Raw genomic sequence first — 24,711 nt, 5'->3', positions numbered from 1 at the left:
GAAGGAAGGAGGGAGGGAGGGAGGGAGGGAGCCAGAACTGAGATCAGTCCAACTGGATGGAAGGTCACATCAAGATGGATGAACACACTTGGGGCATGAAACTTCTTTATTATAATCAAGATGTGACTCTCAAGAGAACATTCTAGGGATATAAAATGTAAGGGCTATTTCACCTGCTTTTTTTTTACAGGCCCTCACACCTTCCAGGGACACAGAGCAGCTACGTCTCAAGGCAAAACAGAGAACTGAGAGAGAGATCAATGCATTTTTTAAAAATTACGTGAGTTAAGAATAACCCAGAGAGGGCTTCCCTGGTGGCACAGTGGTTGAGAGTCCGCCTGCTGATGCAGGGGACACAGGTTCGTGCCCCAGTCCGGGAAGATCCCACATGCTGAGGAGCGGCTGGGCCCGTGAGCCATGGCCGCTGGGCCTGTGCGTCTGGAACCTGTGCTCCGCAACGGGAGAGGCCGCAACAGTGAGAGGCCCACGTACCTCAAAAAAAAAAAAAAAAAAAAGAATAACCCAGAGAGTGAAGTCTCTGATGATAAATAGCTATTGTAATCTGCAATCAGCGAATGTCAATACACATCTGAAAATCTCTTTAACCATAAAAGTAGGCATCTCTAATATGAATGATAAATTCTGCCTCTACATAAAAACCACCCTGTATCCCCAAATGCAGACATCATGCATTTGAACTTTGGTAAGGCAACCATCAACGTCTCTCACAATATTCTTGTGAACATGATGAAGGAAGGATAATTTAAACCAAAGAATTCCAATCAATGGATGGAAGTTGCCGGTGGAATTAGATGGAGAAAGAGAGGCCTGTCAAGTTTGTTAGAAGCCCGCAAGCTTCTAACAAAGAGACAGTAAATACACTGAATGACAGACATCAAGTGATCTCAACTGGCCTAAGGAACGAGTTCAATGCAACATGATGAAATTTTAAAAGATCAGTGTCAGATTTTACAAAATAATCCAAAAAGCCAACACTGTAAGTATAAGGTGGGGGAGATACGGCACAGCAATGGCCTGTGGGACAAAGACTTATGGATTTTAGTAAATTCAAGCTAAGTGAATAATGTGAAAGGGCCACCAAAAAAGCCTATGTACTATTTAGACCTCATTAAAAGGTACAGTTTAACTTCTAGAATAAAGAGGTTGACAAGTCTTGCTCTATTCTAAATCGACCACACCAACTTAGTTAGGTTTTGGTTGCCCCCTGTTAAAAGATGAACTGAAGTAGGTTCAGAAAGGCCCAGATCACTTGCTACTCAGTGTGGTCCACAGACCAGAAGCACTGGCATCACGTGGTCAGATGGCAGAAATGCAACGCCTCAGGCTCCACCCAGGTGCACTGATTCAGAATCTGCATTTTAAGCAGAACCCCCAGTGGCTCATACACACTTTAAAGTTTAGAAGCACAGGTCCTAGGAGCTGATTTGCAAACAGATTATCAGAAGGAAGATGGAAGACATTGGAGAATGATACCCTGAGTGTCAAGATGGAGAAAGTAGGGATCTCTGCATTCCTGGGAAGGCTATAATGAGGAAGAGGAAAGACCAAGATGATGTGTCCTGGATGATTCCAGGAGACAAACTTCCAGCAGACAGAAACTAGAGAAAGACAGATTTCATTAGGAAGGAACTTTATAGCAGCCAAAGCTGCCCAGAGAGGAAAAGGTATGTCTCAAAAGGTTTCTTGGCACTATGTGTTCAAGCAGTAGTATGACGACTAATAGGACTGCTAACACAATTATGCAAGGATTTGCTTGATAACAGTGAAGGATACATTAGACCTCAGAAGCATCTGGAAAGGCCTGGCTAGTTGTGGAGAAGAGGAACTTCAGGCATTCAACCTCCAGAGACTGAGACATGATGGATCAGTTAGCAAATAAACGCAGCAGAGCTCACGGGACTTTAATGCAGCTCATTTGGGCATTCTTTGGGTCCTCCCATGTCACAGCAAGTGCTAGTTGCCCACTCAGTATCCATTTCCCCCCAATATTTCTGGGGATAGCAATGTGTTCAGAAAGCAAAAAAAAATTTAACTGCATTTTCCTGTGTCCCTTGCAGATAAGAGTGGCTAATGAGATGTAAGAAAGCTCTTAGGAGAGAGCCGACTCAGCTGACAAGTGTCTTTTTAGTCTTCTCTCTGTCTTTTTCTTTCTTTCTCAAACACAGATGTGAAGATGGGAGCTCCAGCAGTCATTTTTTGATCATGAGGCGATCTTGAGAATGGAAGTAGAACGCTAGAAGGACCATGGGTCTCTGATGACATTATGGAGTCACCACACCAAATACTAGACTATTGATTCAAAACTTTTTTTTTTTTTTTTTAAACAAAAGAGAAATATTCACCTCTAATTTGTTCAAGCTAATGTCTTAGAGGTCTTTGTACAAGTGGCTGGATACAATTCTGCTCTGATACATCTTGAATGGACTGTATCTGCCTGTAGTATATTCTTACACAAGTTCAAATATGCCCTGGAGAGTGGCAAATTCAATTGCTTATCTGGTCATCATGCACAAAACTAATTATCTAGATCAGAGGAGGTAAACGATGGCCCTGTGGTTCCAATCCAGCCACATCTACTTGTTTAGCTATTGTTTACAGCTGCTTTCGCAATACAATGGCAGAGTGGAGCAGCTGCAACAAAGACCATGTGGCCTGCAAAGCCGAAAATACTTACTTTCCAGCCCTTTACAAAGTAACTCTTCTGATCCCTGATTTAGATACTCAGAAAGTCCTCATTATTGTTACTTTTCTACCAACATATCCAAATCTAGTGTGGAGAGGGGCAGTGCTTTCCAAATATTACCAGCCCTTGGGTGGGCCACATTAACCATCTGGGAACCAAGAATAGTGTTCCAAAGCTTTCCTGGTGATTCTGATGAGTGGGTGTTACAGTCTGAATGTTTGTGCCCCACCTGTACATGTTGAAATCCTCACCCCCAGTGTGGTGGGGCATCGGGAGGTGATTAGGTCATGAGCGTGGAGTCCTCATGAATAAGATTAGCGCCCTTATAAAACAGGCCCCAGAGCGATCCCTTGCCTCTTCTGCCATGTGAGGACAGTGAGAAGACAGCTGTCTATGAACTAGGAGGCAGGTTTTCAGCAGACACTATATCTGCTGGTGCCTTGATCTTGGACTTCCCAGCCTCCAGAACTGTGGTCTATAGTTGTTACAGCAGCCCAAGTGGACTAGACAATGGGCAATTTGGGGAGCCCCTGAGGTAAAGCACAGACCACTCCTCCTCTCTATGTGCTTCCATGTCTATAAAATGGAGCTGATTAACAGTGCCTGCTTGCAAGGCAGTATGGAGAATCTTCAGGTATATAGGACATACAGCTATGCAAGGCATCACAAAGACCAGCAAATTGATTTGGGGCTAGCGGGGAGAGGCCAGAGTTGAGATCAGCCCAACTGCATGGAAAGTCACATCCAGATGGGATAAGCATAACTGGGGCATAAAATGTCTTTACTTTAATCAAGAGAACACTATGGGGGTACAACATATGAGGGCTGTTTCATCAGCTTTTTCCAGGCCCTCGTACCTTCTAGGGACACCCAGCAACTACATCGCAAGGGAAAACAGTGGGAGAGAGATCAATGCATTTTAAAAATTACATGAGTTAAGCACAGCCCAGAGAGTAAAATAGTGATAAATAGCTCTTATAATCTGCCATCAGTGAATGTCGATACACATCTTAAAAACCTCTCACATAACGATAAAAATTGGCAACTCTACTGTGGGTTATAAATTATGATTCTACATTTTTTATAACACATTCGAGAGCCAAATGCTTCACTCTGTGAAAGCGTTGAGTCCTTCCTGCTTCTCTGACGGCCCATTCCTGGCTTTCCATGTGGGCACCTCTTCTGCCTATGCCTTAAACGTGGAGATTTTCCCAAGACCCTCCTCTCCCCTCCACAAGAGGTCCACTCCCACGCCTGTACATTTCACTCTTAGCTCAATGACGCTCAAATTTTTGTCTCTAGTCTGGCCCTCTGATGTAAACTCCAGACTCAGACTTGATAAAGCTCTTCGTGTCTACATCTGCACTCGGGACCTGCACCTTGCTCCCTCGGCGAACGGACCATCGAGTTGCCTGACTCAGAAATGTGGGCATCAGCATTGACCAGCGCTGCTCTTCACCTCCACGGCCAAGTACTGAACAGCAGGGCCTGCCAAGCCCACCTCCAGAGTTAGCCCCACCCCTGCCTGGACCACTACTGCAGGCTTCCAGTTGCTCTTCTGGCCTCCCTTGTTTTCCCATTCAATTCATTTTCACCTCCCTGTTCAAACTCCTTCAGTGACTGTCCGTGAACAACACTCGTGCCAGAGACTGGGTTCGGGGGTGGGTACAGTGGGCTTGGAAGGCTCTTGTGTCATTACAGTCATCTTACTTCAGGCCCCACCCTTCGCTCTGGCAAACCAGGATCATGCCAACTTGCCTGCATTTTCTTAAAATTCTTTAATTCTTAAAATTTAAAAAAAATCCTTTAATTTCTTAAATCCTTAAAAGTTTCTTTACAACCAGGATGGTGCCAATTTGCTTGCATTCTTTAAAACATCCTTAAAAATGTTCAGATCAGAGCAAATATCCTGTCCTAGAAATAGCATCATCCCTTGTCTTCCAACTCTCTCCGAATTGTACCCCCTGCTCTGGGGGACGGCAGGCATTCAAGAACTCAGAATTTCAGAACGCCAGGATTAGAAAGGACCTCAGAAACCATTAGTCCAACCCTTCCTTTCACAAGTCATAGGACTGCTGTGACAAATACTCTCTCCTCATCCCATATCCTCCTTGATGTCTGGCTCCAGAGGGCCAATGGCTTGGGGAAAGCCACCTGGACTGAGGATTTGAATAAACACTCCGGAGACAGGGAAGGTCACAGGCATGATGACCAGGGCAGGGAGGGGAGCAAGATCCTGGTGGTGGACAGGAGGGGATCTGACGTCATAAGAGTGTGATCAGTAAGGAGACACGATGCACGGAGGTGGCTAAGAGCACAGACTCTGCAGCCAAACTCCCGAATTCAAACCCTGGCTCTGCTGGTGCACTAACTGTGTGCCCTGAGGAAGTCACTTCACTTCCCTGTGCCTCCACTTCCTCCTCTGAGAAATGAGGATATTCCCTCCCTCGTTGGGTCTTGGGAGGATTAAATGGATTCACACATAAAATGGGCTTAGGACAGGGCCTGGTACATAGAAGATGCCATGTAAGTGTTTGATAAATAATTTAAAATGTAACCTATTGGTTAGATTGACACTGGGAATTGACAAATATTTGGATTTCGTAAGTCTCTGATCTTGGTGATCAGCTTTAACATTCATCCCCTCCAATGGTTTGACTGATGGGAACTGGCTGGCTCATGAACTGTAGGGGGATCCCAGAAACTCACCATCTCCACCACCTACCAGTTATGTGATGTCAGGCAAATTGCTTCTGAGTCTCAGTTTACTCATCTGAGAAATGGATATAATCCAAGAAAAAGCCATGCCTGAAAGCATTCATAAAAATGTCATAAGGGTTAACTGCTGTTGCTACTATCATTATTACTGTTATTGTTACCACCACCATCATCAAAAGCATGAAGTTCTGCAAAGTGGAGGAAGCACTGCCACTGAAGTCACACCTGTCTAAGCTTTACGATCTCCACCATAGGAGCTCTGCTTAATAAAGGACAAGTATGCAGATTACTGCTGAGCCTTAGACCAAGAGCTTTGAACAAATTATGCTGTGGGTCATTAAAAACTTTAAATAAAAATACAAATTATCATGCCCCACCCCTAAAAAGCTCCACAAACGTAAATCCCCAAACACATTTCTCAGGAGTACATGAAAGCAGCTCTGGCCCTGAGACTGGATGGTATGGCCCCTCTAGCCACCATGTGTGCTCCTGGGAGGACACCTGCTTCTCCGGGGCCTCGCTTCCTCCTGCATAAAATGCAGGGGTTGAACTAGATGGCCTTAGGTCCCTTCACATGCCCCCAGTTCTGGTCCTCTGAGTCCTCAGGTGATTCATAAACCCCATGGACTTCACTGGGCCTCTTCCACCCACATTCCACTCCCATTTCATTGCGGAGACCAAGGTGTTCATGGTATCAGGCAGGAGGTCTGACCTCAGGCTTGATTTAGGAGGATTCATAATCAACGGGAAAGGCAACAGCAGTACCACCCCCGGAGCCTCTTTCTTGAAAGCTCAGCTGTCTGGGTCTCCCTGCCAAGCAGAAGAGCAGCCTCCTGGGAACACTGGGTGGGGAGAACTGATGCCCAAGGGGGAACCAGGGGCAGAGAGGGTTCCAGGTGCTTCCGTCAAGTTTAGACTGTCCCGCCTCTGCTAGCATCATTAGACTGAGTGCCTCTCAGAGGTGAAAAGTGGCCAGTGGGCATTTCTGGCACCTGCCTCTGTTCCAGCTGGAACATTTGATAGCGAGGGGAGGGGAGCTAGTCACGGAGCCCGTGGAGACCAGCAACGCCCTTCCAGTCAAGCACCCCCTGTTCTCAGCTTCTGCTGTTGTCTGGATGTCAATCAAATCCTGATCTCTCCGGTTAGCAGTCAAAGTTATGAAGCTCAGTGAGAAACCCAGCAAGAGTCAAGTACACTGACAGACCCAAGAGAGTAAAACAGTGTTTTTCAGAATTCCAATAAGATAAATACCTTCAACGCTAACACTTGCCATTTATGAAGCAACTACTATGTGCTGGGCACTCTGCACGCCTCACCTCTTATCCTCACATGAGTCTGCAAGGCACAGTGTGAACTTGCCCCTTCTCCAGATGAAGACGTGGGCTCAGAGGGGGTGTATCACTTGTGCAGGGGAGGTGGGGAAATGGAGGACTGAACCCAGGCCTGCCTGATGTCTAAGGCCCGGCGCTTTCTATTACAGCACATTGCTGCAGAACCCAGGCTCCTGAGGACCCCAGGGACCCCAAGCCATCAATGCTGGCAACTGGCAAGGAAGGTCCCTGCTCAACAGGTCTGAGGCCCAAATGCCCCTCGCCTGGGCAGATCACGTGTCCTCACAAGAGTCTCCTGGGTACCAGATGCTTCAATTGTGCTTCCTCACTCATGCCTCTCCCTCCAGGAATCTAATGCCATTAAAATCGCCCAGAACTACCTGAACTATCCACCCTCAGCAGCCATGCTTTTAAGCATCTGAAAAGGGGAAACTTTCTCTGCAAGTTAAGTTGTCCTTGAATTATACTTAACCAAACTGTGCACTTATTTCACTGAAGAATTCACAGGGCTTATGTCCAAAATTACCAGGTTTTTGTTCTTGCTTTGCTTTGTTTTTTTAAAGGACTCACCCCCTCTAAATTAAGTTCGATAGGCACCAATTCCTGCTGTTTGAGCCGTAAGGATACTAAATCCTTGGAGGAATAAAAAGAGTTGACCTCTTCTAGCAAAACCAAATTCCCTTTTAAAATAAGCAATAAAGAGACACTTCAAGTCCAATCTCCTCGACTCAGCAAAAGAAAAATGAAACAGGAGGGTGATATCTGTAATCAGGAATCGGGGCAAATGACCCCAAGGATGCCTGTAATAATCCTAGGGGGGAAGAGAGGTTAAGTGGGGGAGGAGGCAAAAACCTCAGCCTGGATGAGCTGAATCCAGAACAAACTCTTGTGTAGACAGTCCCTCTGGGAAACACTCACTGAGAAGATGAAGACCGTCTGCCAGGCTGGGGCATTCCCATCAGCCCCCGTGCCCCTCACCCATCAGCACCACCCATCCGCTCTGCGGGGCGCTCTCCCCAGCTTCTTTCACTTGCTTTTGAACTTCATCTAAATGGACTCCCACAGAGTGTGCTCCTTGGTGTCTGGTTCCTTTCACTCCATACTGTGTTTATGGGATGTTTCTATGTGGTGTGGATAGCACTCACGTGTTCCTGCTCACCGCCCATCCATGGTATGGATACCCCATAGCTTATACACCCGCTGTGCTGGGATGGGCATTTGGGTTGTTTCCAATTGGGGCTGTTATGGGTAAGGCAGCTCTGGGCATTGATGCGCTTGGCTTTTGCACTCATTTCTTTTGGGATCATAGATCTAAATGTGAAAGGTAAAATCAGAAAGCTACCAGGATAACAACCTCGAAGGATATCTTCACGACCTTGGGGATGGGTAAGGATTCCTGCTCACAGCTCAGAAAGGCACAATTCTGGGTGCTGGAAATGTCCTATATCTCCGGGCAGTGGTTACATGGATATACACAGAGGTAAAAGTTAATTGAACTATAAATTTAAGATTTATGCATCTATGGATAAACAACAAGGTCCTAATGTACAGCACAGGGAACTATATTCAATACCCTGTGATAAACCACAATGGAAAAGAATATAAAAGAATGTCTCTATGTGTATAACTGAGTCACTGTGCTGCACAGCAGAGAGGGGCACAACATTGTAAATCAACTAGACTTCAGTAAAAAAAAAATTTATGCATCTGATGGTATTTATATTAAACCTGGATGTAAAAGCGAAAGTCAAAAAAAGCCATGCCTACACTATCGTCAGGAGAGTGAGTCTTACCCTAACTTATGATGGTAGGACATCTAAGCTAGTCTGTGAGCATCCATGTAGACCTGACATACAGTCAGATGTCGGTGCTGAGGGGGGTCCAGGGATGGGACTCTGGCCTCAGGGAGACCCGAGTCTGAATCCCAGTTCCACCTCTTGTTAGCCAAGCCATCCCGGGTAAGTTAATTCACCTCTTCAAGCCTCGATTCTCTCTCTTTCTCTTTCTCTCTCTCTCTTTCTCTTTCTCTCTCTCTCTCTCTCTCTCTCTCTCTCTCTCTATATATATATATATATATATATATATATATATATATATATATATATGAAGAAGGGAGGGAGCAGGCAGAGAAGGAAGAAGGGGAGAGGGAGAATGAAGATTTAAGAGCTTGTTCTCAGTGGGCTGAAATCCCAGATCTGCTTCAAGGGTCTGCCGAGCACAGGCTCTTTAGCCAGCAGCATACTGGATGTTAGGCACGTCTGAGGCCTGCCCTGCAAGGCAGAAGAGCACAGAGAAAGGGCATGGGCTATACAAGGAGCGAGGCTTGGATTCAAATATTCCACCTCAAGCCTCAGCTTCTCAATCTGTAAAATGGGGCCAAGACCAATCATGCCGGGAGGTTGTGAGATGCTGTGCCTGGTAGGCAGGCAGCAATGGCAGCTGTTAATATGGTAACCCCATCACCTTCATCATCATCTGCCCTTGTGTACATGAACTTCGCTATTACAGAGTTAGGGGTCATTATAGGGTGTGCAATCATGAAATTAAAGCAGGTAATTACCATGCCTAATGAATTGTCAAATGGTGGGCAGGCGAGGAAACAAACATAACGCACGGTCTGTGGGCTGGGCAGTTAAGCATCCCCTCTGCTTCCAAAAAACTGTCAACAGAAACAGTGGAGTTCAGTAAATGACTTTCTGGGGCGGGTTTTCAAGTATGCAAACAAAACCTAGGAAGTGCTGCTGGGGCTTCTGACTCAAGACGAGCTCGGTGCACAGGCACCTATACAGCCCCTGTCACACAAGCACCAAGGTTCCCAGACAAGATGCTATTTTAGGACATGGACCTCATAGGAGATACTTGATGGATGCTACTAACCTCTGCAGAAAAACCCGCTGATGTGAACGCAGCAAGAACCCTGAAATAAATGTTCATTTACACACTGCTTGTTTGGAAACTTCCTTCGTCATAGATCCAATGCCCGCCTCTCCGTTTCCAGCTTCAGGTGACTTCTTGTTATCCACCCTCCTCCACCTTAGAACCAAATGCTTTTTTTACGTGTATTGTGATATTCAAGAGTGAAAGCTAAATTATGTGAGCGTCCTCAGACTTAGAGAAGATGATGTACCATTTAGTAGTGCCAATCATGTGCCAGACATTTTACTTACAATTTTCACCAAAGTCCTGAAATTTTATATGCCTAAAAAAATGGAGTCTTGGAGTAACTAAGCAACGTGCCCCAAACGAGCCAGGAAGCAAGGAGAAGAACCAGAACTGGGTCTTACATTGCCGCTACACCCAAGCCTATGTCGCATCGTCTCCGGCCCAGAGAAAAGCAAGCACTATAAACTCTAAACTCAGATGCCCTTTAGGAGGATTGTTAAATGCCAAGAGTCAGATGACATGAGGATAAGAAAGACTCTTTTAAAAATGGCTTTACGTTCCTGATTCATTTTGCTTCCTTAATATCCAAGGAAGGAAATGATTTGTGTTTTGGTTGGTGGTCTGTGTTAATGGATCCGAACAAAACTTTCCTCTTAGTGAAATGGCTTCATGTGTTATTAAGTGCCCTTGTTGCTAGAACAAAATGCCTGAATTACCGTATGACCACGCTGATGGAGTGATATTATTGCAGCCAAATGCCAAGAATAAGATGAATAACTTAGCCAGAAAAATACCGACTTTTTGGTTCACTGGGTTATGTAGATGAGGCAGACTTGTAAAGGCGAAAATGCATTATTTACTAAGAATCCCCAACATCACCCCACATTCCTTTTAAAGAAGGATAGAGAATTAGCAGCTTAGAAGTGCAATAGACCCCGCCCAGTCTCTACTCCACCTGGAACGGTGACACTACAGTGATGACTGACGCTGGCTGAGGGGCAGACGCTTCGTTTCAGGGACTGCATCACGGTGTACACGCCATGTTTCAGCCTGAGCTCTACTGTCTCTGGACATGTCCCCAGTCTCACGCATGGCCAGGAGGACCCAAAGGCCACTCTTTGCAGCAGATGGCACCTGGCTTGGTTTCGGAAGTGATGAGAGCTAGACACTGGGATCAGGGCATCGACTTTTTCTTCCAGACCCTGCTCAGGGCAGTTGTCTTCTTCCCCCACCCCCTCTGGCCCCTAATCTTGCCTCTTACGTACCAAGCTCAGGGCTGGGCTCCAGGGGTATCACGGAGAATAAAACCAGGCATAATCCTGCCCTCCTGGAGCCTCCAGTTGGCCAGGGAAGACAGCTGCCCTTATGCAAATAATCACACATATGAACATATTCCACATGGACAAAGCATGTCATGGTTGTTGCAGCTATGCTAGGCCTGGGAATGGGGTTAGGTTAGCCAGGTAGGGAGGCTTTGACCTGGGACAAAAAGCAACGAGTCAGAATGGACCAGTCATGGAAGGGAAACAGCTCTGGGGCAAAGGGCGGGGCACGTTCAGATGCCAACATCTGGCAGAAGGAGAAGTAAAAGGAGGCCAAGGCAGCCGGGCAGGAGAACAAGATGGATGTGAAAAGATGCTGGCTGGGCTTCCCTGGTGGCGCAGTGGTTGAGAGTCCGTCTGCCGATGCAGGGGACACGGGTTCGTGCCCCGGTCCGGGAAGACCCCACATGCCGCGAGCGGCTGGGCCCGTGAGCCGTGGCCGCTGAGCCTGCGCGTCCGGAACCTGTGCTCCGCAATGGGAGAGGCTACAGCGGTGAGAGGCCCGCATACCGGGGGTGGGGGTGGGGGGGAAGATGCTGGAGGTGGGTAGAGCTGGGTTTCAGATGTCATGGATTAGCAAAGCGGCTAGAGCCTCAGGGCCTTTGCTTTTGCTGCTCCCTCTGCCTGGAGTGCCTGCTCCCTCACTCCCGGAGGCTTCTGCATCAGCTGTCCCTGCTGCCCCCCGGCACCAACCAGCACCGGCACACTAGGCATCCACCTCTTCATCTGTTTGTTGTTTGGCTCTCTAAGCCAGAGGGGACGCTCCATGAGGGCAGGGATTGATTTTATCCACTGTTGTACCCACTGCCCCAGGCCAAGGAGGCCCTCAGTATACATCCACTGACAGAAATAAATTTTTATAAAGAATGGAATGGGTGGATGGATGGAAGGACAGGTCCGACTCGATGCAGGTGCTGTGCTCAGATGTCGGTGAGAGCACTGCCAAGCTCAGGCCCACAAAAGCAGGATGTCTGTCCCCTCCTGTGTCCATGTGTGTCCTTGATGGCTCTGCATCCAGTGCACGAAGCAGGGGCTGCTCAGAGCACAGGACTGTCATCTTGATCTAACAGATCTGGAGGGGGATAATGAGAGCACAGACCTCCACTGCAGTGAACAACGGCAATTTACATAAAAGCGAGGGCTCTTATACTACTTTTAGATTATTGGAGGGAGAACACAGACGTAAGTCTCTAAGAGGAGAGGAAACTTTTTTTTTTAAACACTACAGCCCATGAACCATGGCTGGCCCGTTCAACTGCACTTTCATTTGCCATCTTATCTTAAGGAGGCTGAGCCACTGGTCCAACACGAGCTAGTCAGAAGGGGAGTAAACAATGGCACCCAGGTCTGCCTGACTCCGGGGCCTGTGTCTTCCCGTTCCCATCCACTAAGCTGGCGACAAAAGTGGGAACTCTGGTCCCTTTGACTCGCTGAGTTCCTGACCCTGGAGCCTACCCTCTGCCTCTAAAATAAAGTCTCTGACTAGATAAGTCATGGGCGGGACCACTTCCAGTGAAGGTCAGATACAGACGGATTCTCACAGAGGACCCATGAGGACAGTCTCCACGTTACGTCACGTCTGCTATGTTAATGGACCTTCCAACTGCCTAGGGCCCACTGAGGCCCACCTAGGACCCTCTGCTCTGCCGGACGCCCACCGCGGCCCCCTCGGCCCCAATCACTGCTAACACCAGCCTCGGCCAGAGGAGAAGACAAGCGTGAAACTGCCTGTGCTCTGGGCTTCATAGCTCTGACCCCGTGCTGGGGCAGAACCCTCTCCGTCTGGGGCCGTCACCTGCCCTTTCAAGGGAGTTGGAGAGCAGAAGGAAGGCACAGTCACCCTTCTGAGACCCCTGGACTTGAGGGCAGCTGCATCCAACAGCCGCAACTGTGAGTTCTCCCCTGTGCTGTATTTCTCTGCCATGATCCCTACACTGTTGGCCCAATTTTATTAAAAGTTCTAGCCTGGTCTCAGTTGTGCGGAGGGGACACAGGGAGCAGGGCCAGCTGTCTTTTGGGGTTTCAATAGCAAAGTTAGAGAAAGCACCGTACCACCCTCCCGCACCCCAAGCTAGAGCAAAGGTGACCACAGGTGGGCCAGGTGCCCAGGAGCCCAGCCATCTATGAGGGTCATCTTCAGCACGGGTAGTAACACCAGGGGCCACAGAGAAAACCACAAGGGACAGTTCCCAGGAAACTCAGAAATAGCTGGAGCCATTGTGATGGGAGCTCATTTTCAGCAATCAAGCTGCCGGGGGCTCCAATGATCACGTTTGGGAAATTTTTAAAGGAAATATGACTTCATCTTGCAGTCACACACCGCGGTCTGGATATCTGAGTCATGCACCTCATACCCCCTGGGCCACGTGCACGGCAACCGACATTTATTTCTAAAAGCTGGCTACTCTGTAGCACTGAAATTACAAACGGGGTTTTAGACTCACTGAAAAAGCAGTGAAGTCTTCTCTTTTCACGGATATAAATACAGCCAAGTCTTCTGGGGTGTAGGGGAAAGGGGGAAGCAGAAGCTGGACATCTGTTTACTCTGAAATAATTTAATTTAGAGACCACTTATGATATGATTCCAATCACATGTGTGTATGTGTGCAATTACATCACTGAAAATAACCAGCAGGGTTCGAATCAAAACATTAACAGTGGTTATTTTGGAATGTTGGTCAATTTTTATTGTCATTATGGTTTCCCCAGTTTCTCAAACTTCTTGTTTCTATTGAATACTGACTTTCATGATAGAAAAATTAAATGATATATTTCAAGTAAGTGGGACTTCTGGTGGGCTCTGAGAAGACAGTGACGAGTTCATCCTCCCTCTTCTCTCCAAATGCCATTGGATAAATGTGAGTTGTTTTGAAACGCATGGCCACAGATGCAAAAACAAAACAATCATCTCTGTCATTTAGGAAGAAACCTGCACAAGTGAACGGGGTGGGGAAGCAGGGTCCAGGCCTGGGCTCCAGGGCCAGGGTGTGAGAGGTCACCTGGGCCCGAGGATCAGGCAGCCCTGCCCATGGCAAGAGACCAAGCTGGGCATGGGTGTGAAGGCAGAACCGGGGCCCAGGATATCTGCAATACTGATCTCCATATACTCCTGCATTCTGTCAATATAACGAAATTGAAAGGAAAACGCTCTTGGAAGATCTGATGTTCCCAATTGCTTCCCAGCCCCAAACAGCTGTGATATTGCTGTGACAGATGGGAAGTTATTTGTCACTCTGTATTCCCAGAGCTAAAGGCTTGGAGAAGGCTGCTGGTGAGGGAAATAGGTTTTAAAAATAGAGTAAGTCCCTTTGCCTCAGAGATAAGGGTCCTGGTGAGAACTTGCTCTCCGGCTGCAAAACTCTGCTTCAGTAGGAAACCAATCCTGCCTCTAACTCTCGTCTCAGCGATAAAAGAAGCAAAACCACCTGACAACATCCTTCTAAGCTGAACTGCACATACGCAGGTATTCAATCTACTCCAGCTCACCCAACGTATACTGAGCACCTACTAAGTGCCGGGACCTGTGCTGGCTGCAAGGAGACAGAGGTGGACCAACAGTTTGGAACTAGTGCTGCCTGGGTTCCAATCTTGATTTCACCGTCTTTATTAGCTGTGAACTTTAGTAATTTGCTAAACCTCTCCACGTGCCTTAATTTCTTAATGTAAAAATGAGGGCAATTTTAGCACCCACCTTCTAGGATTGTGTTTAAGATCGACTACTTTGCTTGGCATGTAAGTATTTAATAAAGGTTGGCTCTTAACTCCCCAAAGCTCTGGCCTGCTCTAAAGGTCACACATTAGTGAGGCCGACAGACAAATAAATAGACAAAAACTATAGTCTAGTGGAATCAGTGCTACAACAGAGGGAAGCACAGAAGGCCGGGAGACAAGGAGAAGCAGCATGCAATGCAGTGTGGAGTCCATCAAGGAAAGCTTCCTGGAGGAGGTGACGTCTAAGCAAAGCCTTGAAGGGTGAGGGGAAGGAGGGAAGAGGACAATCCAGGTCAAAGCTGCCAGAGTTTTCTACTTTGTTTGATTACACAGAGACCTTTCCAAATCAAATGTTCCTGAGAATAGAGAAATAGTGAAAATGAAATCGTTATAAAAGAATTTGGTATCTGAACAAGCGCTACACTCAACTCTGAAGATACCAAAGAAATGGCCGCCCCCAAAGATGGCTTTAGGGTTTCCCCTTCTGAATGAAGAGTTTCAGACACATCAGGACTATTCAGCCACATCTGGCCTCCAAAGACTTGGGCTGTGTGATCAAGCATTTTTCAAGCAAGCCGTTCTCGTGTAACGAATGGGCTAGGAGGCAGTAATTCAGCAAGGATAGCCATGAGTGTCACTTCCTAACGTGATTAAATGATCCTCCTCCTGCTAATTGTCCTTTAAGGGACTGGAATCGGCTCCTGATGTGCACAATTCCATCCATACCAGGCGCGGCTCCATCGCATGCTCCTTCTGCTCCGGGCACATCGATCCCCCGCAGAAGATGGGCACGTCTCTCCTGGAGGCAAACCCTGTGCGCTAGTCTAGCGCCTGTCCCTGATTTTTCTCTTCCCAGTCATGGACCATTTGACTGCCAGAAAGAAAAAGCCAATGCACGACGGCTTCAGGGAAATGGGGACTTACTGGAAAGATATAAGGGTATCTCAGACAACCAAGAGCTAGATGTGCTACTGGGCCCTCCGAGGGGCTGGACCAGGAGCCAGAAAGCCGTCCAGAACCAGGGCAGGGCGCTGTGCGTCCCACACTCTGCTCATTCTCTCTGCATGCTTACTTTCTCTAGTTTTTGAGCGCATGGTCCAAACACGACACCCCTCAAACCCAGGCCCATATACGTTCAGACTGACCCATTCATGGCTTGCCCAATCCCAAATGTTCCAGGAGAGAGCCTCCACAGTTCCGCCAGAGAACACTGGGCGTTTCTCTCTGCTGAGCACCCATGTCCCCTCCTTCTGGCAGCAGCACCTCAGCTCTCCTCTAGGGACCCATTCTCTTCTACGCAACCTCAGTCCCTGAGCTTCCTGTGGACCCCGCTCTGGCTCTGACCCTAGAGGCAGGCATGAGATCAAGGTGTGGCCAATCAGAGTCCTGGGGGCACCACAGGAAGGGCATGTCACCTAAGCCAAGCCAATTGGGAGCTTGCATGACCGGGAAAGAGGTGAGGGGTGTTTTAGTTATATTTGGCCTATGAGGATGTAAGCTCAGAGCTGCTGGAGACACCACAAGAAAGGGAATCTACCAGAAAATAAAGCCATAAGAGAAAGGGAGGGTGGGGGGGTAAGGAGGAGGAGGATGGAGAAAAGTTAAGGGAGGGAGAGTGACTGAGCCCCTGGATCAAGCCACACCTGAACTCGTTAGTCACTTAAGCCAATAAATTCTGTTTTAAGACAACATTTTTTGCTATTTGCAATCAACAAAAGAGAATGTGATTACCAGTATCTGTATAGTTTTCCCCTGGGTGGGTGTCCACTCTGGGCCAAGTAGCCTTGGCAAGTGCCTGCCTCTGTGTATCTGTGCAGTGTGTATGTGGGAGGAGGGGGGCAATTCCCAGAGAAGTAGAAGAAGATTGGGAAAGCGCCTCCAAGGATCCCTCCTCCTTGGAGGCCTTTAGTTTATTCACACAACACAAAGCTTCTTCTGGTGCCCTTTGCAGTGACTCAGGCAAGTATTGGCTGGGATAACCTTGGAGCCAAGGCAAGAGTACAAATACTTACTCCCTCAGTCTAGAAACAGGAAAGTGGTGACTGCCTAACAAAAAAAATGTGGATAATACATATAGGACTCTCCAACTAGAAATGATCCTTAATCACATAGCTACGAATGCCCAGGCAGTCACTGCAAAGTATTTTGGTGAGCATGTCAAGACCAGATTTCTCTTCCTCCTGTGCATTCATTCAAGGTCTCCGTCTGGGTTTCTTCAGAATGCCTCAGCATCCTTGTCTTGGTGTTATGGAAACCGATCCCTCACTGAAATGCATTTAGGAGGCTTTAGTTAAATAACGTGAAAAAGATGGCGGCGAGCTCGGGCAGAAACGCTACCAGCTGCCAACTCAGCTCCACACAGACTCACGGAGGGAGCGTGGCAGATGTACCCCCGACAGGCCTGAAAGTTCCTTCACATGCTATCCAGAGCCCAAGGTGAAGCCGCTGCAGCCCTCCCCACAGCAACCCAGATGCATGTTCTTTTTTACACAGCTGTGAGCCTGTGCTTACGGTCTTTAATCTTCCTCTTTGAAAAGCATCCAATTTAAGAATTTTTGCACTAATCATTTCAGAGTAATGAAAAAACAAACGGAACAATAGAACATTTCAGATGAGAACGCTGTGCACCTCTCTCTAATGTTCGCTTAAAGAGGCATATTAGTCATTAGGAAGAACCCTCTTTTATCTCCCTACACAAGCAAATTTTGCCTGCTTGCAGGCCACAAATACGGTAATACAGTTAATTTGGTCCATGTACTCATTTCTTCCTCATAATGATGTCAACAAGATAGCATTTTTAAAAAAGTTTCTGATGTTCAAGATGGGGCTGGGATGAACATTTGGGAGTACCAGGATGTGCTGCTACTTGGTAAGGGAAAGAAAAGAGGGGAAAGGCCTTGCCCGACAGCTCAGCATCCTGCCCACTAAAGAGGGTGGCACGATGGCAGAGGAGCTGTCACAATCAGCTCTGGTAATTTGATTCAAACATCCCTTTGGCACCAAGATGCACAAAGCATTTTCTCTAGAGGTCTTTGGTGGAAAGACGATGAAGGTCCCCTGCCTTCTAGGAGTGTATATGCAGGGAAGCCTCAAGCAGTTCTTATCTACTCAGCCACGTCTCCCTGCAGCTGGGATTCGGACTCCTTCCCCCTTTCCTGGGTCACATACTCCCTGAAATAACTCATAAAGCCTGGGGATTCTTTCCTGAAAAAAGACAATCATATACACTTTCCACTAGGTGCACACGTGCATACACACACACACACACACAAGCACACACACAGCCCTACCAGGTACATACATACACACACACACACACAGCCCCATCAGGTACATACACTTTTACAAATCATCTCAGACCATTCAACAAAGCTGGGGCCCATGCAGACACCACAGTGAGGAAGTCACCACCGGTCAGATCTAAGAACTTGAATTCCCGAGCATTCTCCATCCCGCTCCTGTGGGCCAGCCCAGGAGCATTCACACATTCACTCATTTACTCCCTGCAGCAACCCTGCAGGCCATGGCACATCTCTGCTTTAGAAAGGGGGACACACAACCTCCGAGAGATGCATGGGCACTTCTGGCTCCAAAAGCGTCCAAATAAGGCCCTACAGCTGCCCGAGGACACCTACAGCCCTGCTTCTAGGAAATCCTCACGCTCCAGGTCCTAGCTGCCCACCCAAGCCCTCCCTCTATGCACGGAGGGGGAGCGGGGAGGGAAGGCCTGTGCCCTAACCCCAGAGGATGGCCTGACAGCCGGGTGCGATCTAGTGGCTGAGCACCAAAGACTTCGTCTCCCGGTCCTCCTGAGATGTGTCTGAGCCCACAGCAGCTGGCAGCTCAGCTTTCTCTACAGAAAGGAACTGTGAAAACCACACATCTGGTACCTGCTGACCCAAGTCAATGGACTTGGGCAAAAACATGCCCTCAAGTGGCCCTGGAGCGGTGGGCTGTTCCTAGAGCCCAGGACCAACTGGCCTGTGTGTCACTGGGGGGCATGTCAACAACAGCAACGTTAACAGGGGCCCAACCCCTCAGCCACAACCCCCATCCTCAACTCCCAAAGCCGAAAAGCTCTGAAAGCCACAAGGCGCTTACTAAGTTTTAGAGCAAACTCATTTGGCAGTGAAACTTGACTGAACTGAAACGAGGGTGTTTATAAACTCAGCCCATCCCACTTAGTATGAATGTAACTGTTTCACTGTAGAAACACTGAAATGTCTTATTACAGGTGCTGCCCCAGACCCACTTATTATGCCCTCCTTATTCCTTCCTAAAATTCAAAAAGAAAAGAAAAATGAAAACCTGTATCTTGAATTGTGTTGATCTCAAAAGAGTTTTGAATAATGGGTTATGGACCTTTAATAGAAGAGTCCATTTAAAGGAAGTTGAACTTCATGTTTTAAAGTCAGCCCAGAGGTAAAAAGTGAGCTTGTTTAAAATTACCACCTGGAGATGTCTTAAATTGCCCATAAAGTACAGTGAACTCGGTTTGGTGTACAACCCTGAGCGGTAATTTGGCTATATAACCATATAATTGCAGAGTATTATATACTAAGTAAAGGCTATGCACAAAATGTAATTTTATAAGATTTTTGATTTATATAAAGAGGCAGCTCTTTAAACACTACACTCTGGGAGCAACTTTACATTGAAGACCAAGAAAAGGGCCAGCAGATTGTCTCCTCTATTATGCTTCTTTGAGGATACTTAATGAGAGAAAAGTAGGCTGGTTACATGATTGAAATTTTTTCTCCTTTTTTTTTTTTGCCTACTGTGGGGCCACTGAATTCATCCCCTCCCCGCCCCACACACATATTCTAAGTCATTTGCATGTGACTTTGCAGGTCGTTCTACTAGAGGCAGGTTGTACTTCCGTTGACTTTGGGCTTGGCTGTGTTACTTGCTTTGGCCAACAGAAAATCAGCACATGTAACTCAGGCAGAGGCTTCTGCACATGCATGGTTTGGCTGGTTTTTGCACCTCTGCCTCCACCAGGAGAGCACACCCTAGTCAGTCTGCCAGTTTGAGAACGATGAGAGACATGAGGAGAGTGGACCAACTGCAGCTTGGAGCCAAGCCCAGCCTAGATTAGCCAACCCCCAAATAATCCACAGACATGTGAGCAAGAATTATTTTAAGCCACTGAGTTTGGGGGCTGTTTGTTACACCATATTACTGTGGCAGTAGCTGACTGATACACTTGCTTGGAATAGGTGAAACTGGATAAGATGAAGCTACTCTGCTGAGCACTTACGATGTGGTCACTGCTTTCCATTGTCCTAACTGTTTTCTACACATCTTATGTAATTATCCTAAGCATTTTACAGATTGGGAAACTAAGGCTCAGAAGAGTTACCATGACTTGCTCAACGCAAACAGTAGAAAGCTGCAGAGCAAAGATTCTACCTCGGCCTGTCTGACCCTTCAGAGCCTGAGCTTTTTAGCTACTGTGTTACACTGTCTTTCCTCCAGCCTCCATTTTGTTGGTTGTGAAAGAGGAACCAGGGGACGAGTTCTATTGCCATGGGATCTGGGCTGGAAGGAGAAGAAATGACAATTAATATTAATTTGGTGAGTGCTGACTGTGTATCCAGAACTATGCTAAGCAATGGAGAAGAAGTAGGAAAAACAAAAGACATGAGAACTAATACTAATTATAACAACCACCACCGTTTACTAAGCACCAACTGTGTAACGAGCACTGGTGCTAAGCATCTTACTCTATACCATGTTCAATCCTCACAAAAACCCCAAGAGGCAGGTGCTATTGTTTATCCCTACCTTACAGATGAATAAACTGAGCCCCCAAGAGCCAGATCTGACAACAAAAGCCCACCGGGCTAATAAATATGCTCAACAAAAAATGTCTCCCCACTCTCCCCATTCTCACTCTAAGTTTTCAAGCATCCCTTTTAGCAGCCAAACCCCTTTTTCAAACCAAATCCTAGATGTGAGACCTAGAGCAGCTCTGGTAAAAGCAAGGAGGAGGTTAGGGCCCCACCTGTCCCTTGCTAGCTAGGGTGGATCTGAGGCACCTCAGTGGAGTGTTAGGTCATCACAATCCCAAGTCTGGAAGACCCCAGATTGGAAGATCAAGTCCACACTCCTTGATAAAGCACTTGAGGCCCCTCCCGATCTCCTCCCTGCCTGCCTCGGCAGCCCCACCCCCTCTCATTCCATCTGGTGTCCTGGACCACACACATACTGAGCTGTCCAGAGACCCCCCGAATCTTCCCTCCTCCATGCAGATGGTCCGGCCCATGTGGCCTTTGTTCACACCAGGCCCCTCTGCCTGCAAGGCCTTTCTACCTTCAGTCTGCCAAGCAGAAACCCACACATTTCCCAAGACTCAACTCATTCAATGCCTGTTACCCCTCTGCAATTCTACCTCCAGGTAAAAAGTGACTCACTGGTGACTACCTAACAGTGAGCAATGGACTGATGTCTTTGACAGTGTGTGTATGTCATGTATGACCAAGGTGTACACACGTAGACTTCTATGCATGATACCCCGTCTAGCCTTCTGTGCAAATAAAGATTTTGTAAAGATGACCCATGATATCCACAGCAGTGAAAACTTGGAAGTCAGAGGGGTAGCATAAAAGAGAGAGAAAGAGGTGGGTACCTGGGTCCAAACTGCAGGGAGGAAAGAGACAAGGAACACCGGCTCCTGTGGAGGAAAGACTTCCAATTGCCACGGCGCCAAGCGCCAGAGCGGCAGTGGGCAGCCACCGCCACCTAGAGGTCAGTTACAGACACAGCGGATGCTGGCCAAACTCTTCCACTGTTTGCTTGGCATGTGGCTGACCAGGAATAGAAGTTCTCAATTAAACGGCTTTTGATAGGAGCAGACCAAGGGTCTAGAAGGCCCAGCCCAGAATGTCAACAGCTGTGGGTGCTTTAGAAAACGCCAGACATATACCAAGGTCTGACTGGCCGCCCAAGTTAGACTTGGGGCTCTGCTGTGGAAAAAGGCAGTCTTAGAGCTGGCTGACAGGCTCAGATATTGTAGGAGGAAGAAGAACCCTGGGCAGGATAGATGAAGGCAGTTCTCTCCCTTCCCACCCCTTCTGCATGCCACAGACAGAGCGACGGTTCCGAAGCACAAATCAAAGCCCTTTAATGGCACTCCATGGAGCTCAAGTCTAATCTTAATCTGGGACATGGCTTAAAGGGCACAGCAGAATCCTCCCTTGCCCCATCTCTCTCCTCGGATTCTTGTCTGGCTATTTTGCTCTGGGCTATTTAAGAACCCAGCAATGAGCCGTACCGCCTAGCAGCACCTGACCCTGTGTGGGAACTCATAAAGAGCTGGCGAAAAAATGAACCGAACTCCAAGATCCTTAAATGCTATGTGCTGTATCACCTCTAGGGTTCTGGGAAAGCAATTCTCTTACTCTTTTTCAAAGAACTTGTTGTATTGTAGCAGTTAAGAACTGCGTGTGTGGCTCCGAAACAGCAGGGACCTAATCATTTGGGGTTTCTTTTCTCCTGTATTAGACTCTGGAAGGAGGCAATCCAGGATTAGTACAGCTACTCCACAAAATCATCAGGGACCAAGAACTGTCCATCTTTCTGCTCTGTCATCCTTAGTCTTTGGCTGCCATCCTCAAGGGCCAAGACGGCTGCTGGAGCTCCAGCTATCATGTCTAAATTCTAGGCAACAGGAAGGAGAAAAACGAGTAAGGGCAAAGCATGTACCACCCAGATGAAGTATCCTCCTTTAGCAGCCCCCCCTGAGAGGCCATGCCCACATGTCCACCTATATCTCATTGGCCAGATTTTAGTCACACAGCCATATGTAGGTGCAAGGGAAGCTGAGAAATTTAGTGTTTTTCCCTTGGGCACATTGCTCTGTCACTAAAAGATAAGTGAAAAATAGATATTTTGGGCAAGCAACTAGCAGATTCTGCCACATTCCTATATACCCAAGAACTACATTTTTGATGGAAGGCCAGCAGACAGAAAGAATCCAAAGACACCATCCCTGTTCTCTGAGTGCCCACAATCTGATTGAAGACTAAGACAAATGCAACTGAAGAGATAAATGACAATATCAGGCAGGAATAAAATGGACCACAGGTCATGGTGCAGGCGCACCCTTGGCAGGGTAAGTTCTATGCAAATAAGAAGGCAATTAATTATTGAACACTTACTGTATACTGTGTTTTTACCTCTTAGTGTTCATAACAACCATTCAAAGGAGGTGTTATTATCCCCGTTTTGCAGAAGAAAGCAACTGGGAAGGGTTATGTTTGATGTGCCCAGGGCCCCATAGCCAGTGAGGATTTAGAACAAGGATGGCAGATCTGCCAAGGCTAGAGTTGCCTGCCTGCTCTAGTCCATTAGTGGTGGCTGCCTAGGGAAGGTGGTGGCTGTGTGGAGGAGGATTCTGAGGATGGGTCTGAGGTCACTGAGAAAGGTGGTGATTGATTCGCTATGTCTGCCAGGGACATGGTAATGGGGAGCTGTGGCACGAGTGCCATGTATTTCACAGTCCTGCATTCAAGACTTCCGGTGGTCATTTTGTCTATGGAAATGCTGCATTTGCACTCTGACGTCTACGTCTGCACAGAGGGTGGGAGGGGAGGCACACGCTGCCATTAGGTGAGACAGCCCCAGGTGTGCTACTAAGAACCCTTTCTGGCTCCCATGCTTTCACAAAGTGGGAGCTTAGCAACTTTCTAAGATGAAGGCCACCTCTAAGCCTCAAATTATTCCTTTTACTAACAAATGGCCTCAAAAGTAACAAAAGAAGTGACAGCTATAGTCAGAACAAGGTACAATTTTATTTTAAAACCCAACTTTAAAAGGACAGAGCCACAATCTCGGACTGGAGCAGAGGTGACAGGTCCTGTCCTGAAGCACTGTCCCTGCCAACACCCTGGCCGCCTGGCTCCTCCTCTCCCTCCCACAGGCCCATGCGACCGACACTCAGAGGGGTTCAGGAGTCACACGGGCAGGCCTCCTTTCTCCACACCACAGGTCCCCAGGGCTGGTGCCCCTCCTCTCACATCAACCCGGTCAAACTCAGCTCAGGAGCCCCGTCCTCCAAGAAGGGACCCATCCTACCTCCCAGGCTTGGTTAGGTGACTTTCCTCTGAGCTCCAGTACGTTTACCACCAGCACCCCGTGCACGTCTGTCTTGATCTCTGGCTCTAAACTGAGCCCAGTCCCTGGCACACGGCACCTACCATTGGTGGCTACCCTCTATGAGAGCACACTCAGAGCCACGCTTGTACTATGTATTTTCTGTACAGCAGAGCTTCTCAACCTCAGCCCCACTGACATTCTGGGCCAGATAACTCTCTGCTGTGGGGCTGCCCTGTGCACTGTAGGATACTTAGCAGCAACCACGGCCTCTACTTACTAGATGCCAGCAGCAGCCCCCGCCCCCCAGTTGTGACAACCAAAAGTGCCCCCAGGCATTGCCAAAGGTCCCCTTTTAGGGGCAAAGTCACTCCTGGTTGAGAACCGCTGAAGGACAACATCTCTGAGAAGCCCAGCACCTTGCCCAGGGCCACACAGCTGATTCCTGTGCTAATTAAGCACCTTCCAGCTGTTCTCATATCTCATCTCAGCCCCACTGTAGTCCAATGGAGTGGGTACAGCTACCCCTGTCCTACAGATAACAAAACAGAGGTTCAGAGAGACTCAATAACTTTCCGAAAGTCAAACAGCTGGGAACTGCCCTTTCCTAGAACTGAATCCAGAGGCCCATATGGCTAAAGCTGCTGGTGTACGGTCCCCCGCTTATTCTAGGACAGGAAGAGTGGGAGGTGCCCAGCAAGGCCAGTTGGTTTTAAAGCATCTGTTTCTTGAAGCAATGCAATCACAGCATGGTGGCCTTTCATATTTATTTTAGTGCCAAAAGGCTGCTACATGGGGTATGTTTTGCTGGTAAAGAAAACAGAGGGGGTCACAGGTCATCCTACACACTAGGCCACCACCAGATGGTTGCATGACAGGTGACAGGAGGCAGCTACCACTCGGCGGCTAGTCACTAGGACTCCCAGCCCGAGGGCTCCTCTCCCCC

At 47.8% G+C, this 24,711-nt stretch overlaps 1 protein-coding gene across 5 annotated transcripts in view; it reads right to left on the bottom strand.

Moving 5' to 3' along the window:
- The window catches only part of SNX29 (sorting nexin 29), a 550,106-nt gene that overhangs the window by 92,566 nt on the left and 432,829 nt on the right, over positions 1 to 24,711 (bottom strand). The gene's annotated exons all lie outside the window — the stretch shown is intronic.

Source organism: Phocoena sinus, chromosome 15, assembly GCF_008692025.1.
Source record: "Phocoena sinus isolate mPhoSin1 chromosome 15, mPhoSin1.pri, whole genome shotgun sequence".
Lineage (NCBI taxonomy): Eukaryota > Metazoa > Chordata > Mammalia > Artiodactyla > Phocoenidae > Phocoena > Phocoena sinus.
This window is presented reverse-complemented; position numbering and strand designations above follow the sequence as displayed.